This window comes from Grampus griseus, assembly GCF_964374135.1.
Source record: "Grampus griseus genome assembly, chromosome: 17".
NCBI lineage: Eukaryota > Metazoa > Chordata > Mammalia > Artiodactyla > Delphinidae > Grampus > Grampus griseus.
Window position 1 is genome coordinate 21,423,279 of NC_139011.1, and position 16,270 is coordinate 21,439,548.

The following is a 16,270-nucleotide window of genomic DNA, read 5'->3' on the forward strand; positions in this document are numbered from 1 at the left end:
AGACCCAGCACAGCCAAAAATTAATTAATTTTTAAAAAGGGGGGGTGCAGTAGAGCCATGGGCCAGGGGTGTAGAAACTCAGCTTCAAAATCTTAATTTGATTATGGAGCCTAAAGCCCAAGAAGCTTTATTCTCTATCTGGGCCAGATCGTATACAAGCAGAGGTTCTCAACCTCGCTGCCCTTTGTGGTCACCTGAGGAGCTTTAGAAAATACTGGATGTCTGGGTCCTATTTCCTGCAGAATGTTTTTCTGGATTGCTAATGCCCACTGAATACAAAATAACTGAATGGATGGAAGGAAATAAAGTAATAGATCTCCCACAACAATCTGAGTCAACATTAGTGCGCCTGCAAGGCATATCTTATTTACTGTGTGGTTTGGAGTAATGCCTGACATGCTGCCACCAGTCGCAGAATTTGAGAAAAATCCGTCAAGTGAAAAGTAAACTGGTATTTACAGTTAAATAGCCCAGGGTTGCCTTGAGACTCCCATTTCCTCAACCATCAATCTGGGTGGTTGGTACAGAACTTGCAGAGTATTGGCGAAGGGTCCCTAAAAGTGGGCACTCAGTAAATTGTGGCGGTTGTAAAAATGTTTAAAGCAAGGGATTCATATTAGAAAATGGAGTTTTCAAGATATGAATCTGAAAGAGTGGGATGCAAGAAAGGATTGTGAAGAGACTAAAGGTCTTTGTAAACACTAGGGAATCTGAGTAAGATGCCAGAAGGAACCTAGGAGATGGTCTCTCTCTGAACATTCCCTCCCTTTCAGCACATTACCTTCCTTCTGCCTTCAGTGCCCTATGACATGAGCAATCCTGGCTGCAAAGATGGTGACATAGGAGGCTCCTGAACTCCCCTCCTCCCATGGACATACCAAATGTACAGCTGCACATGGAGCAGTTTCCTTTGAAAGAAATCCAGAAACCCTAAGCGACTCCTATACATTGGGTAAAACCAGAGCATACCCACGTCAAAGTGGGTAGGAAAGGCTGAGACGTGCTTGACATAAACCTCACCCCCAGCACAGCAATATATAATCAGGAGAGAACTCCAATTCCAACTTCTCCCTGAAGAGTGGAGGACTTGGACCCCACATTCACCACCACAACTCTTAAGACCCCACCCAAGGGACAGGCTCCCAAAATACCTAATTCTAAAAGCCAATGGGGCTTGCATCCAGGAGACCCACAAGACTAGCAAACGTTTTTAACAGGTGTGCGAGCACTCGCCACAGCTATCCTCCCAGGGTTCAATGCAAAGGGAGCAAAGAAAGGCTCTTATTTGTGTACTTTAAAAGCTGATTCCTGGGCTTTCCTGGTGGCGCAGTGGTTGAGAGTCCGCCTGCCGATGCAGGGGACACGGGTTCGTGCCCCAGTCCAGGAAGATCCCACATGCCACGGAGCGGCTGGGCCCGTGAGCCATGGCTGCTGAGCCTGCGCATCCGGAGCCTGTGCTCCGCAACGGGAGAGGCCACAGCAGTGAGGGCCTGCGTACCGGAAAAAAAAAAAAAAAAAAAAAAGCTGATTCCTAAGGGTCAGGTTTCTAATTGAGCACACTTACAGGGGCTGACTGCAATCCTCCTCAGACTAGGGAAACCAGCAGACGCCTCCCCCCGCTCTCTCCCTCTAGCTTGCTTCAAGTCACCAGTATATCCCTGAAAAGAGCTTTCACAAGTGTCTTATGCCCCAGCTTTTACGGCTGCTGCCTGAGGGAAAGACCCTTGGATCACCTGACTCTGAGAGCCAACAGGGTTCACAAGTTGACATTCACAAGTCCCACAGAACTGTAGCAAACAACAAAGGAGTTCTTAGCTTAGACTCAGAAGCACGCACACGCGCACACACACCCCACTGCCATAGACCCAGGCCCAAATCAGAGGGAGCAGGCAAAACACCCACCTGGAAGGTCTAAATACTTTAACCAGCTGCTGCCTAAAGGTCCAGCTTCCAACCAGCCTGTATCTATGTGCTGATTGCAGTCCTTCCCTTTGGGACATTGTCATATCTGGGTACACCCTCAACTACTGAGAGCCAGTAGGAACAAAGAAAGCAGCCTGGACAATCACAAAGGCTTGAGAAACAACTAGGAGCAAGGGCTAGGCTTACTGCTGAGGCTCATCTCTTACACAAGACCACTTTGTCAGGACTGGGAGAGGTGACTGTTCTGTCTAAGCACAGACACCAACACAGTCAAAGAAAATGAAGCAACAGAGAAATACGTTACAAACAAAAGAACAAGACAAATATCCAGAAACAGATCCTAATGAAACAGATATAAGTGATGACCCAATAGACATTTCAAAATAATATATAGATGTTCACTGAAGTCAGGAAAACATTGCATGAACAAAGTGAGAATTTCCATAAAGAGAAAAAATATTTTAAAGTACCAAATAGGAATCACAGAGTGTACGAATACAATAACTGTACTGAAAAATTCAATAGAGGGGTTCAACAGCAGACTAGTCAAGCAGAAGGATCAGCTAACTCAAATCCAGGGAGTAGAATTCATCCGGGCTGGGGAACAGAAAGAGAAAGAGAGACAATAGTGTGAGGGACTTACGGGAAATCATTAAGAGGATCAATATACATATGATAGGGGTCCCAAAAAAGAAGAGAGAGAGAGAGAGAGGCAGAAAGCTTGTTCAAAGAAGTCATGGCTGAAAACTTCCCTAACCTGGTCCCGCTGGACTGTATACATTTGAATACTTTAAAAGCTGCTGCCTGAGTTTCTGGCTTCCAGTCAGCCTAAATCCAGATGCTGACTGAGATTCTCCTCTTTGGGACACTTACAGGTCTTGGCACACTCTCAACTACTGGGAGCCACTAAAAATAAATCTTCTTGGACAATCACAAAAGTTTGAAAGACAACAAAGAGCTAAACAGGGTTAAATGATAAGGTTCCTGTCCTACATGAGGCCACTCCTTCAAGACTAGGAGAAGTGACTCTTCTACCTAATGCACAGAAACCAACACAGAAAGTCAAGGAAAATGAAGAAAAAGAGAACTATGTTCCAAATGAAAGAACAAGATAAAATCTCAGGAAAATATCCTTAATGAGACAAAAATAAGTGATTTATCTGATAAAGAGTTTAAAGTAATGGTCATAAAGGTGCTCACTGAACTCAGGAGAAGAATGGATGAACCCAGTGAGAACTTCAAAAAAAAAAAAAAAAAAAAAGACAAAATCCTGTATAAAAAAGTACCAAAGGGCTTCCCTGGTGGCGCAGTGGTTGAGAGTCCGCCTGCTAATGCTGCCGATGCAGAGGATGCGAGTTCATGCCCCGGTCCGGGAATATCCCACATGCCACGGAGCGGCTGGGCCCGTGAGCCATGGCCGCTGAGCCTGCGCGTCTGGAGCCTGTGCTCCGCAACGGAAGAGGCCACAATAGTGAGAGGCCTGCGTACCGCAAAAAAAAAAAAAAAAAAGGTACCAAACATAAGTCATATTAATGAAGAATACAATAACTGAACTGGAAAAAATGTACTAGACTATAGTACATTAACAGAGCAGGAAAAAAAAAAGAAAAAATAAATGAAGGTAGTTTAAGGGACTTATGGGACAACATCAAGCAGACCAACGTTTGTATTATAGAGGTCTCAGTAGGGAAGAGAAAGAAAAAGTGACAGAAAATGTATTTGGAGAAGTAATGGCTGAAAAATTTCCTAACCTAGTAGTGAAGGTTAAAAGACAAAAGTTTTAGTAAAAAAACAATTATAACTACAATAATTAAGGGATACAAAAGATAAAAAGATGTAAAATGTGACATCAAAAATACAAAATTTGGAGGTGGGGGAGACAATAAAAATGTAGAGCTTTTAGAATGCACTCAAACTTGTTATCAAATTAAAATAGACTGCTATAGATATAAGCTGTTATATGTAAGGCTCATGGTAACCACAAAGCAAAAGTCTATAGCAGATACAAAAAAGATAAAGAGAAAGGAATTGAAGAATACTACTAAAGAAAATCAAACCACAAAGGAAGAGAACAAGAGAAAAAGAAAGGAACAGAGGAACTACAAAACAGAAAACAATTACCACACAATAAACACACACATATCAATAATTTCTTCAAATGTAAATGGACTAAATTCTCCAGTAAAAAGAAATAGGTCTCTCTCTTTTTTTTTTAAATCCATTCAGCCACCCTATCTCTACAGTGCCTATAGGAGACTCCAGATATAAGGACACACACAGACTAAAAGTAAAGGGATGGGAAAAGATATTCCATGCAAATGGAAACCAGAATAAAGCTGAGATAGCTATACTTAGATCAGACAAAATAGACTTTAAAATAAACACTTCATTAAGAGACAAAAAGGACATTACATAATGACAGAGGTCAATCCAACAAGAAGACAAAACATTTGTAAATATTTATGCACCCAAGATAGGAGTACCTAAATATATAAGACAAATTAATTGAACTAAAAGGAGAAATAGACAGCAAAACAATAAAGGTAGGGACTTCAATACCCCGCTTGCATAAATAAATGGAAAGATATTTCATGCTCATGGATTGGAATAATTAATAGTTAAAATGTCCATACTACCCAAAGCAATCTACAGATTCAATGCAATCCCTATCAAAATTCTGCTGCTTTTTTTTTTTAACAGAAATAGAACAAACAATCCTAAAATTTGCATGGAACCACAAAAACCTTGAAAAGCCAAAGCAATCTTGATAAAGAATAAAGCTGGAGGCATCACACTCTGTGATTTCAAACTATATTACAAAGCTATAGTAATCAAAGCAGTATGGTATTGTCATAACAACAGACACATAGATCAATGGAACAGGATAGAGAGCCCAAAATTAAACCCATGCATATATGGCCAATTAACTTATGACAAAGGAGCCAAGAATATACAATTGGGAAAGGACAGTGTCTTCAAAAATGGTATTGGGAAAACTGAACAACCACATGCAAAAGAATGAAGCTGGAAATTACATGATAATTAACTATAAATCAATTAAAGTTTGAGTGTAAGACCTGAAACCATAAAACTCCTGGAAGAAAACATAGGTGATAAGCACCTTGACATCAGCCTTGGCTAAGATTTTTTAGAGCTGACCTTAAAAGCAAAGGCAACAAGCAATACTAACAAGGAGGACTACATCAAATCAAAAGCCTTCTGCACAGCAAAGGAAACCATCAACAAAATGAAAAGAAAACAAAAAGAATGGGAGAAAATATTTGCAAAATATATATCTGATAAGGGATTAATATCTGAAACATGAAGAAATCATACAACTCAATATCAAAACAAACAATCTAATTTAAAAATGGGCAGAGTGTCTGAGTAGACATTTTTCCAAAAAAGAAATACAGATGGCCAACAGGTACATGAAAATATGCTCATCATCACTAATGATCAGGGGAATGAAAATCAAAACCACAGTGAGATACCACCTCACACCTGTCAGAATGGCTATTATCAAAAAGACAAGAAATAACAAATGTTGGTGAAGATGTGGAGAAAAGGGAATACTTTGTACACTGTTAGTGAGAATGTGAATTGGTGCAGCCACTATGAAAAACAGTATGGAGGTTCCTAAGAAAATTAAAAACAGAGTTTCCATATGATCCAGCAAGTCTGCCTCTGGGTATTTATTTATGTGAAGAAATCGAAAACATTAACTCAAGAAGATACACATTTCCAAATTCACTGCAGCACTATTTACAATAGCCAACATATGGGAACAACCTAAGTGTCTATGATGGATGAATAGATAAAGAAGATATGGTGTGTACATGTATATTTTATACACAAACACACACAGTGGAATATTATTCTGCCATAAAAAAACAAATGACATGAAATTTCTCCATTTGCGAAAACACGGATGGAACTTGAGAACATTATGCTAAATGAAATAAGTCAGAGAAAATCAAATACCATGTGACATCACTTATATGTGGAATCTAAACAGATAAGCAAACAAAACCCCTCAAATTCACAGATACAGGGAACAGATTAGTGGTTGCCAGAGGTAGGTGGAGGGGAGGGGTTGGTAAAATGGGTGAAGGAGGTCAAAATGTACAAACTTTGAGTTATAAAATAAATAAGTCATGGGGATGTAACGTACAGCACGGTGACTATAGTTGTTAATACTGTATCGCATAATTGAAAGTTGCTAAGAGAGTATATCTTAAAAGTTCTCATCACAAGAAAAAAATTTGTAACTGCATATGGTGACAGATGTTAACTTGTGGTGATCATTTTGCAATATATACAAATATCAAATCATTATGTTGTACACCTGAAACTAATACAAAGATATATGTCAATTATACTTCAATTTAAAATAAAGAAATAATAGCTGAGAACTTTCCAAACCTGGGGAGAGAATTATACATCCAAGTTCACAAAGCTAATATAACGCTGTTATCTCAGTGCAAATAAAACCTTATCCAAGACACATTATAATGAACCTGTCAAAAATCAAAAATAAAGAGATGGGGCTTCCCTGGTGGCGCAGTGGTTGAGAGTCCGCCTGCCGATGCAGGGGACACGGGTTCGTGCCCCGGTCCGGGAAGATCCCACATGCCGCGGAGCGGTTAGGCCCGTGAGCCATGGCCGCTGAGCCTGCGCGTCCGGAGCCTGTGCTCCGCAACGGGAGAGGCCACAACAGTGAGAGGCCCGCGTACCACAAAAAAGAGATAATCCTAACAGCCAAGGTAAAAAAGATAGTAACCTATAAAGAAAGTCCCATTAGGCCTGCTCTCAGCAGATTTCTCAGCTAAAACTCTAGGTCAGGAGAGAAGCAATAATATATTCAAAGTGTTGAAAGAAAAAAATTGCCAGCCCAAAATATTCCATCCAGCAAAGTTATCCTTCAGATATAGATACGAAGGAGACATAAAGATTTTCCTAGAGCAGAAAAACGAAATCTGAAGGAGTTCATCACCACTAGACCTACTTTGCAAGACATGCTAAAAGGGGTTTTTTCAAGCTGAAATTTAAAGATGCCAATTAGTAACATGAAAGCATACAAAAGTATACAGCATACGGGTAAAAGTAAATATTCAAACTTAAAAAACTAATTCTGTAGTAGGATGGTGTGTTAACCACTTAACTACAGTATAAACATCAAAAGAAAACAGTATTAAAAATAATTATAGGGCTTCCCTGGTGGCGCAGTGGTTGGGAGTCCGCCTGCCGGTGCAGGGGACGCGGGTTCGTGCCCCAGTCCGGGAGGATCCCGCGTGCCGCGGAGCGGCTGGGCCCGTGAGCCGTGGCCGCTGATCCTGCGCGTCCGGAGCCTGTGCTCCGCGGCGGGAGGGGCCACAGCAGTGAGAGGCCCGCGTACCGCAAAAAAAAAAAAAAAAAAAAAAAATTATAGCTACTATAATTTGTTAATGAATACTCAATATAAAAAGTAAATAATGCATCAAAATCTTAAAAGAGGGAAAGTAAAAGGGGGAAGGTCTTGTTGAAAATTGAAGTTGCTATCAGCTTAAAATAGACTGTTTTATCTATCAGATATCTTATGTAAGCATCATAATAACCACAAGGCAAAAACCTATAGTAAAAGCACAAAAGATACAGAAAGGGGAAACAGAATATACTATCATAAAAAATCACCAATTTATAAAGGTAGCCAGAAACAGAGGTTAAAAATAAACAATGGAAATATAAAACAAACAGAGAACTATTAATAAGACTGCATTAGTTAAGTCCTTACGTATCGGTAATAAGTCTAAATATGTGTGGGTTGAATTCACCAATGAAAAGACCCAGAATGGCTGGATGGATTAAAATCAAGACCCCACTATATGCTGCCTACAAGAGACTCACTTCAGGTTTAAGGACACACATAGGCTCAGAGTGAAGGGATGGAAAAATATATTCCTTGCCAGTGGAAACAAAAAGTATGTGGGGGTAGCTACACTTGTATCAAACACAATAGACTTTAAGCCAAAAACATTAATAAGAGACGAAGAAGGTCAAAATATAAGGATAAAGGGGCTCGATTCATCAAGAAGATATAGCAATCATAAATACACATATACCCAACATCAAAGCACCCAAATATATATATTGCTATATAGCAAATATAAACATCTCTGAAGGGAGAAAGAGACAGTAATAGTAGGGAGCTTTAGTACCCCACATTCAACATTGGATAGATCATCTAGACCAAAATTCAAAAATGAAACATTGGACTTAAGCTATACATTAGACCAGATGGACTTAGACATTTACAGAACATTCCATCCAAAAGCAGAATACACATTCTTCTCAAATACACATGGAACATTCTTCAAGGATAGCTATATATTAGGCCATTAAACAAGTCAATAAATTTAAGAAGACTGAAATCATATCAATCATCTTTTCTGACCACAGTGGCATGAAACTAGAAATCCATTACAAGAGGAAAACTACAATATGCACAAATACGTGGAGATAAAGCAAAATGCTCCTAAGCAATCAATGGGTTGAAAAAGAAATTGAAAGAGAAATCAAAAATATCTTGGGGCAAATAAAAATTGGAAATACAACATACCAAAACTTACAGGATGCAGCAGAAGCAGTTATAAGAGGGAATTTTACAGCAGTAAACACTTACATAAAGAAAAAAGAAAGGGCTTCCCTGGTGGCGCAGTGGTTAAGAATCTGCCTGCCAATGCAGGGGACACGGGTTCGATCCCTGGCCCAGGAAGATCCCACACGCTGCGGAGCAACTAAGCCTGTGCGCCACAACTACTGAGCCCATGTGCCACAACTACTGAAGCCCACATGCCTAGAGCCCATGCTCTTCACCAAGAGAAGCCATGACAATGCAAAGCCTGCACACTGCAACAAAGAGTAGTCCTCACTCTCTGCAACTAGAGAAAGCCTGCGCACAGCAACAAAGACCCAACACAGCCAAAACTAAATACAAATAAATTAATTAATTTTTAAAAAAAAGAAAAAAGAAAGATCTCAAATAGCCAACCTAACTTTACACATTAAGGAACTATAAAAAAGAAAAAACTAAATGTAAGTTTAGTAGAAGGAAGGAAATAACAAATTCAAGTGGAAATCAATGAAATAGAAACTAAAAAAGACATTAGGAAAAAAATCAATGAACTTAAGAGCTGTTTTTTGAAAAGATAAATAAAATAGACAAACCTTTAGGCAGGCTAACTAATAAAGAACTTATTAGAAATAATATTAGAAATGAAAGGGGAGATATTACAATTGATAACACAGAAATACAAAGTATTATAAGAGAATATTATGAATAATAAATACATGCCAACTTAGAATAGTAGATAAATTTCTACAACCTACCAAGACTGAATTATGAATAAATAGAAAATCTGAACAGAAAAATCATGAGTGGTGAGATTGAGTCAGTAATCAAAAACCATCCAATAACAAAAAAAGCCCAGGAGCAAATAGATTCACTGGTGAATTCCACCAAACATTTGAAGAGGAATTAAAACCAATCTTTCTCAACCTTTCCAAAAAATAGAAGAGGAGGGAACACATGCAAATTCATCTTACCAGGCCAGCATTACCCTGATACCAAAACCAGACAAGGATACTATAAGAAAACTATAGACCAATAACCCTGAGAAACATAAACACAAAAATCCTCAACAAAATATTAGCAAACTGATTATAACAGCATATTAAAAGGATCATATGCCATAATCAAGTGAGATTTATCCAGGGACGTAAGGATGGATCCACATCTGCAAATCAATTAATGTGATACACTTCATTAACAAAAGGATAAAAATCAATAGATGCAGAGGATGCATTTGACAAAATTCAACATCTTTCACTATAAAAACTCTCAACAAAATGGCTATAGAGACAATGTACCTCAACACAATAAAGGCCATATATGACAAGCCCACAGCTAACATCATACTAAATGGTGAAAGGCTGGAAACTTTTTTCTCTAAGATCAGGAACAAAGCAAGAATGCCCTTACTTTAATTACTTACTTACTTAACTTACTTACTTTGCTTACTTAACTTACTTTACTTCCTTCCTTTACTTACTTTACTTCCTTCCTTTACTTACTTCCCTTCCTTCCTTTTTCCTTCTTTCCTTCCCTCCTTTTTCCTTCCTTCCTCCCTCCCTCCCTCCCTCCTTCCTTCCTGCATTGGGTCTTCATTACCATGCGCGGGCTTTCTCTAGTTGCAGTGAGCAGGGGCTACTCTTCGTTGCAATGGCCAGGCTTCTCATTGCAGTGGCTTCTCTTGTTGCAGAGCACAGGCTCTAGGCACATGGGCTTCAGTAGTTGTGGCTCATGGGCTCTAGAGCGCAGGCTCAGTAGTTGTGGCACATGGGCTTAGTTGCTCTGCAGCATGTGGGATCTTCCCGGACCAGGTCTCGAACCCATGCCCCCTGCATTGGCAGGTGGATTCTTAACTGCTGCACCACCAGAGAAGCCCTCTTTTTTTAAAAAAATTTATTTTTATTTTATTTTTGGCTGCATTGGGTCTTCGTTGCTGTGCATGGGCTTTCTCTAGTTGTGGCTAATGGGGGCTACTCTTCACTGTGCGGGCTTCTCATTGCGGTGGCTTCTCCTGTTGCAGAGCACGGGCTCTAGGCGTGTGGGCTTCAGCAGTTGCAGTGCGCAGGCTCAGTAGTTGTGGCTCGGGGGCTCTAGAGCGCAGGCTCAGTAGTTGTGGCACATGGGCTTAGATGCTCCACAGCATGTGGGATCTTCCCAGACCAGGGCTTGAACCCGTGTCCCCCACATTGGCAGGCGGATTCTTAACCACTGTGGCACCAGGGAAGCCCTCTTTAAACTTTTATTAAAAATAGTACTAGAAGTCCTACCCAGGGCATTTAGGCAAGAAAAGGAAAGAAAAGGCATCCAAATCAAAATAAGAAGTAAAGTTTTATCTATTTACAGGTGACATGATATTATATATAGAAAACCCTACAGATTCTCCCCCCAAAAAATTGTTAGAATAAACAAATTTAGTAAAGTTGCAGGATACAAAATCAGCTGTGTTTCAACACACTAACAATGAACTATTGGAATGAGAAATTAAGAAAACAATCTGATTTACAATTGCATCAAAAAGAATAAAATACCTAGGAATAAATTTTACCAAGGAGGTGAAAGACCTATACATTGAAAACTATACAATACTGATGAAAGAAATTGAAGAAGACATGAAAAATGGAAAGATACTCTGAGCATATGAATTAGAAGAATATTGTTAAATATCCATACTACCCAATGCAAAATACAGATTCAATGTAATCCTTATCAAAATTCCAACAGAAATAAAACAATCCTAAAATTTGTATGGAATGACAAAAGACCCTGAATAGCCAAAGCAGTTTTGAGAAAGAGCAAAGCTGGAGGCATCACACTTCCTGATTTCAAACTATATTACAGAGCTCTAGTAATTAAAACAGCACAGGGTTGACATGAAAACAGATGCACAGATCAATGAACTAGAACAGGGAGATCAGAGATAAACCCACTCATATACAGTCATTTGATTTACAACAAAGGCACCAAGAATACTCAATAGGGAAAGGATAGTCTCAATAAATGGCATTGGGATAATTGGGTAGCACCTGCAAAAGAATGAAAATGGACCCCTATCTTATACCATACACAAAAATTAACTCAAAATGGATTAATGACTTGAATGTAAGACTTCAAACTGTGAAACTCCTAGAAGAAAACATAGAGTATAAACTCCTCGACATTGGTCTTGGAAATGATTTTTTGGATTTGACACCAAAAGCAAAAATAAGTGAGACTACATCAAAGAAAAAACCTTCTGCACAAAGGAAACCATCAAAAAAGTGAAAAGGCAACCTACAGAATGGGAGAAAATATTTGTAAATCATCTATTTGATAAGAGGTTAATATTCAAATTATACAAAGCACTGATACAACTCAAGGGCAAAAAAAATTTTTTTTTAAAAAAGGACAGAGGAACTGAATGGACATTTTTTTCAAAAAAGACATACAAATGGCCAAAGGTACATAAAAAGGTGTTCAGCATCTGTAACTATCAGGGAAATGTAAATCAAAACCACGATGAGATATCACCTCACAACAGCTAGAATGGCTATCATCAAAGAATAAGCCAAGATATGAAAACAACTTAAGTGTTTGTCAATAAATGGGTAAAGAAAATGTGGTAAATACACAACACACACAGTGGAATATTATTCAGTCATGAGAAGGAGGAAATCCTGCTGCTTGCCATAACATGGATGGACCTTGAGGGCATTATACTAAGTGAAATAAGTGTCAGAGAAAGACAAATACTGTATGATATCACTTACCCGTGGAATCTAAAAGAACTGAACTCACAGAAGCAGAGAGTAGGCTGGTAGGACCAGGGGCTGAGAGGTGGGGGAAAAGGGGAGATGTTGGGTCAGAGTATAAACTTTCAGTTATTAGATGAATCTGGGAATCTAATGTATACGACGGTGATTATTGTTAATAATATTTTATTATATTCTTGAAAGTTGCTGAGAGTGTAGATATTAAATGTTCTCCCCACAAAAAAGAAATGGTAATTATGTGAAGAGATGGAGGTGTTAGCTAACACTATGGTGGTAATAATTGTGTAATAGATAAGTGTATCAAATCAACGTGCTGTGCACTTTAAATTATACAATGTTATATGTCAATATTATCTCAATAAAGCTAGGGGAAAATAAAACTAAAAATGAATGAAGTGAAATGAATGAATGTATAGTTAATTGGCAAAACTTTCCCTCTTTCTTCTAAAGAAACTGCAGGCTTTAATATACATTCTTTTAAGGATCTTTCTCCAAAAAAATTAAACTATATAGTGCTAAATAATTGAAAAATAATCACAATTTTTTAGAAGTCAGAAGGGGTCACCTGTGATAGTCCTAACCCAAAGGCAGGTAAACATTCACACCATTTAGAAAAATGCTGTTAAATTTCTAAGGTGGCATGACCTACTGCTTAGTATAATACAATCCAATAAGTACCATTATATATGTCTCCTGTCATAACATGTCTCTTGAAACCATGTAAAACATGAGAAAATATCACATGACATCCCCGGGTAGAAAAATTGCTAACTTCACAATCAGGCACAGTTGGATTTAAAGCCCAGCTCTGTCACTTACCACTAGTGTGCCTTGGGCAAACCTCTTCCCTTCTCTGAACCTCAGTTTCCTCATCCATAAGGTTGGGTAGCAAGACCTACCTCATGGGGTTTGTGAGGATCAAATGTAATACTCTATGAATGCAACAGGCATCCAGCCAGGCTGGTACCTAGAAAGTATCAGGAAGTATTTAGCTACATCCATCCAAGCATTTCTTTCTTTTGTCACTATATACACATTATCACAAAAGGCAATTAATTTCTACAAGTCTCTAAGCTTCTCCTATAAAAGTAATTTAAGAATTTATCGCCCTGGAGGCTAAGGGCATACACAGACAAATAGCTCTGTTCCATAAAAATAGGAAGCAATCCCTGGACATGACCTCCCAGGTGGAGCTGGGGGCCCTGGGGCATTAGTAGGTATCTGGAGCCACTTATTTTGACTATCTTCTTCTTTTTATATTACCTTTTTAAAAAATTTTTACTGGAGTATAGTTGATTTACAATGTTGTGTTAGTTTCAGGTATACAGCAAAGTGAATCAGTTACACATATACATATATCCACTCTTTTTTAGATTCTTTTCCCATATAGGCCATTGCAGAGTATTGAGTTCCCTGTGCTATACAGCAGGTTCTTAGTAAAGTTATCTATTTTATATATAGTAGTGTGTATATGTCAATCCCAATCTCCCAATTTATCCCTCCCCTTCCCTTTCCCCCCTGGTAACCGTAAGTTTGTTTTCTACATCTGTGACTCTATTTCTGTTTTGTAGATAAGTTCATTTGTACCCTTTTTTTAGATTCCACATGTAAGTGATATCACTCTGTTCCTGCCTTATAGTCTTGCTTGCATGCTGTTTCCTCTAAACATTCTTAAGTTATTGTCAACTAGTAAATCAACATAGGAATTTAAAATGGTGGCAGGACAGGGAGGCTTTTATATCAAGAACATGCTTCCTTCCAGGAGCGTCTGCTTCCTGTTCAGTATTCCTCCTGCTTCTCTCCCAGCTGTGCTTCTGTCAGGAGTGCAAATGCTTAGTCTCTGCAGGTAATGGAAATGAGTGAAGTGGCCCGGTGTTGGATAAACAGAGGTGGGAGGGGTGGGCGGTGTCTGCTAAAGTCTCACCAACTGCTGGTTCAGAAAAGACCCAGCATTGCCACATTTAGGGGTTTATCAAGAGAGGCCAGGAATCCAGATTCTTATGTGAATACTCCTGATTTTTTTTTTTTTTTTTTTTTTTTGCGGTACGCGGGCCTCTCACTGTTGCGGCCTCTCCCGTTGCGGAGCACAGGCTCCGGACGCGCAGGCTCAGTGGCCATGGCTCACGGGCCCAGCTGCTCCGCGGCATGTGGGATCTTCCCGGACTGGGCCACGAACCCGTGGTCCCCTGCATCGGCAGGCGGACTCTCAACCACTGCGCCACCAGGGAAGCCCCTACTCCTGATTTTCAAATGTGATGTATTATCCAAAATTGTTTTCAACCTCACGCAGACCCAGCCCATTACCCTCAGGTTTGTGGCTTCTGTTGAGCTGTGTGAAGGCTGTAAGGAAAGCGATTTTGAGCCACTAAAGCAAAGCTTACAGAGCTCTTTTCTCTGTCACAGCTTCAAAGACCACAGGTTGGCTGCTGCTTCTTCGAAGTACACTGTCTTCATTTTTCCCAAGGCCATTATTCGATTCTTTAGGCCCAGAGGGAGAATTCTTACTTGACTTTATGCTTCAGCTTATGGCCTGCTACTACCTTGTGTGATAACCACTGTGTAACCATTATATGAGCACATAACCTAATGGAAACCTCTTCTTAGAAGCAGGGCTAGAAAAAAATTAAACCTAGGGACACAAGTCTCATCCTGTCAAATTTCCCAAAGCCCAACGAGGCAGTGATTCTCAGATGTTACGAATGAAGGAGTCATGGGGGAGACTGTGAATCTGCAGCCCTGAAATTTGGCCCAGGTATCTGCCTTTTTAACGAGCATTCCTGTGGTTCTGAGGCAGGCAATTCCCAGATGACATTTTTAGATACAATTTAGCCTCATCCTCAGAGTTGCCTTTGGAACACTTGGCCAGCATCTGGAGCCCCAACTGGAGGGAGGAGGAACCCTCTGTGATCACTTATTATTTATGCTCTAGGACTAATTAGGTCTCAGTTGGCCAACAGCTGCTCAGTGGGAAATTCCCATACATTTCAAAGATGGAATGAAGCTCCCCAAGTCCAGCAAACCGATACAGGGTTATTTCCAGAGGGCATCTGGTCAAAGGGGTTCTCAAGTCCCACTCTAATTATCCCAGCTGCTGGCGGTCTCCTACATGCTAGGTGAATGAGTGAGAGAGCCAGTGGATGGAAAATAATCACATCAACGGCAATCATCAAAACGTCGAGAGGTATACTAAGTGAAGTCAGAGAAAAATATCATACGATATCACTCATATGTGGAATCTATTTTTTTAAAATGATACAAATGAATTTAATTACAAAACAGAAACAGACTGACAGATTTCAAAAATAAACTTATGGTTACCAAAGGGGAAACATAGTGGGAAGGAGGATAAATTAGGAGCTTGGGATTGACATATACACACTACTATACATAAAATAGATAACCAACGAGGACCTACTATATAGCACAGAGAACTCTACTCAGTATTCTGTAATAGCCTATATGGAAAAAGAATCTGAAAAAGAATGAATATATGTATATGTGTAACTGAATCACTTTACTGTACACCTGAAATTAATACAACATTGTAAATCAACTATACACCAATAAGACTTTTTAAAAATTGATAGATTCTCTTTATTGAGTTTGGCCTAGCGGAGGGCATGGGATTGGAATAAGCAGAAGGTGGGTTGAATAAAAGCTCTGTCTCTAACTAGAAACCATGGGGACCACCTTAACTTCTCTACGTCTTGCTTCTCTACTGCAAAATCTCATAAGGATCCCATGAGGATTAAATAATATAATGCAAACAAAAGCACTTATCATAGTGCTTGGCCTGTGGTCACTGCTCTTAATCTATTAGCTGTTGTTCAGGCTACAAATATTTGAGGGCTTTACTCTGAGCAAGGCATGATTCTCGCTGCCTGGTATACTGACATGAACAAAATAAACATGGTTCCTGGCCTCATAGAGCTACGTTTCTGGTAAGTTCAAGGGAATCAGGACAGCTTCTCCAAAGAAATAAATCCTT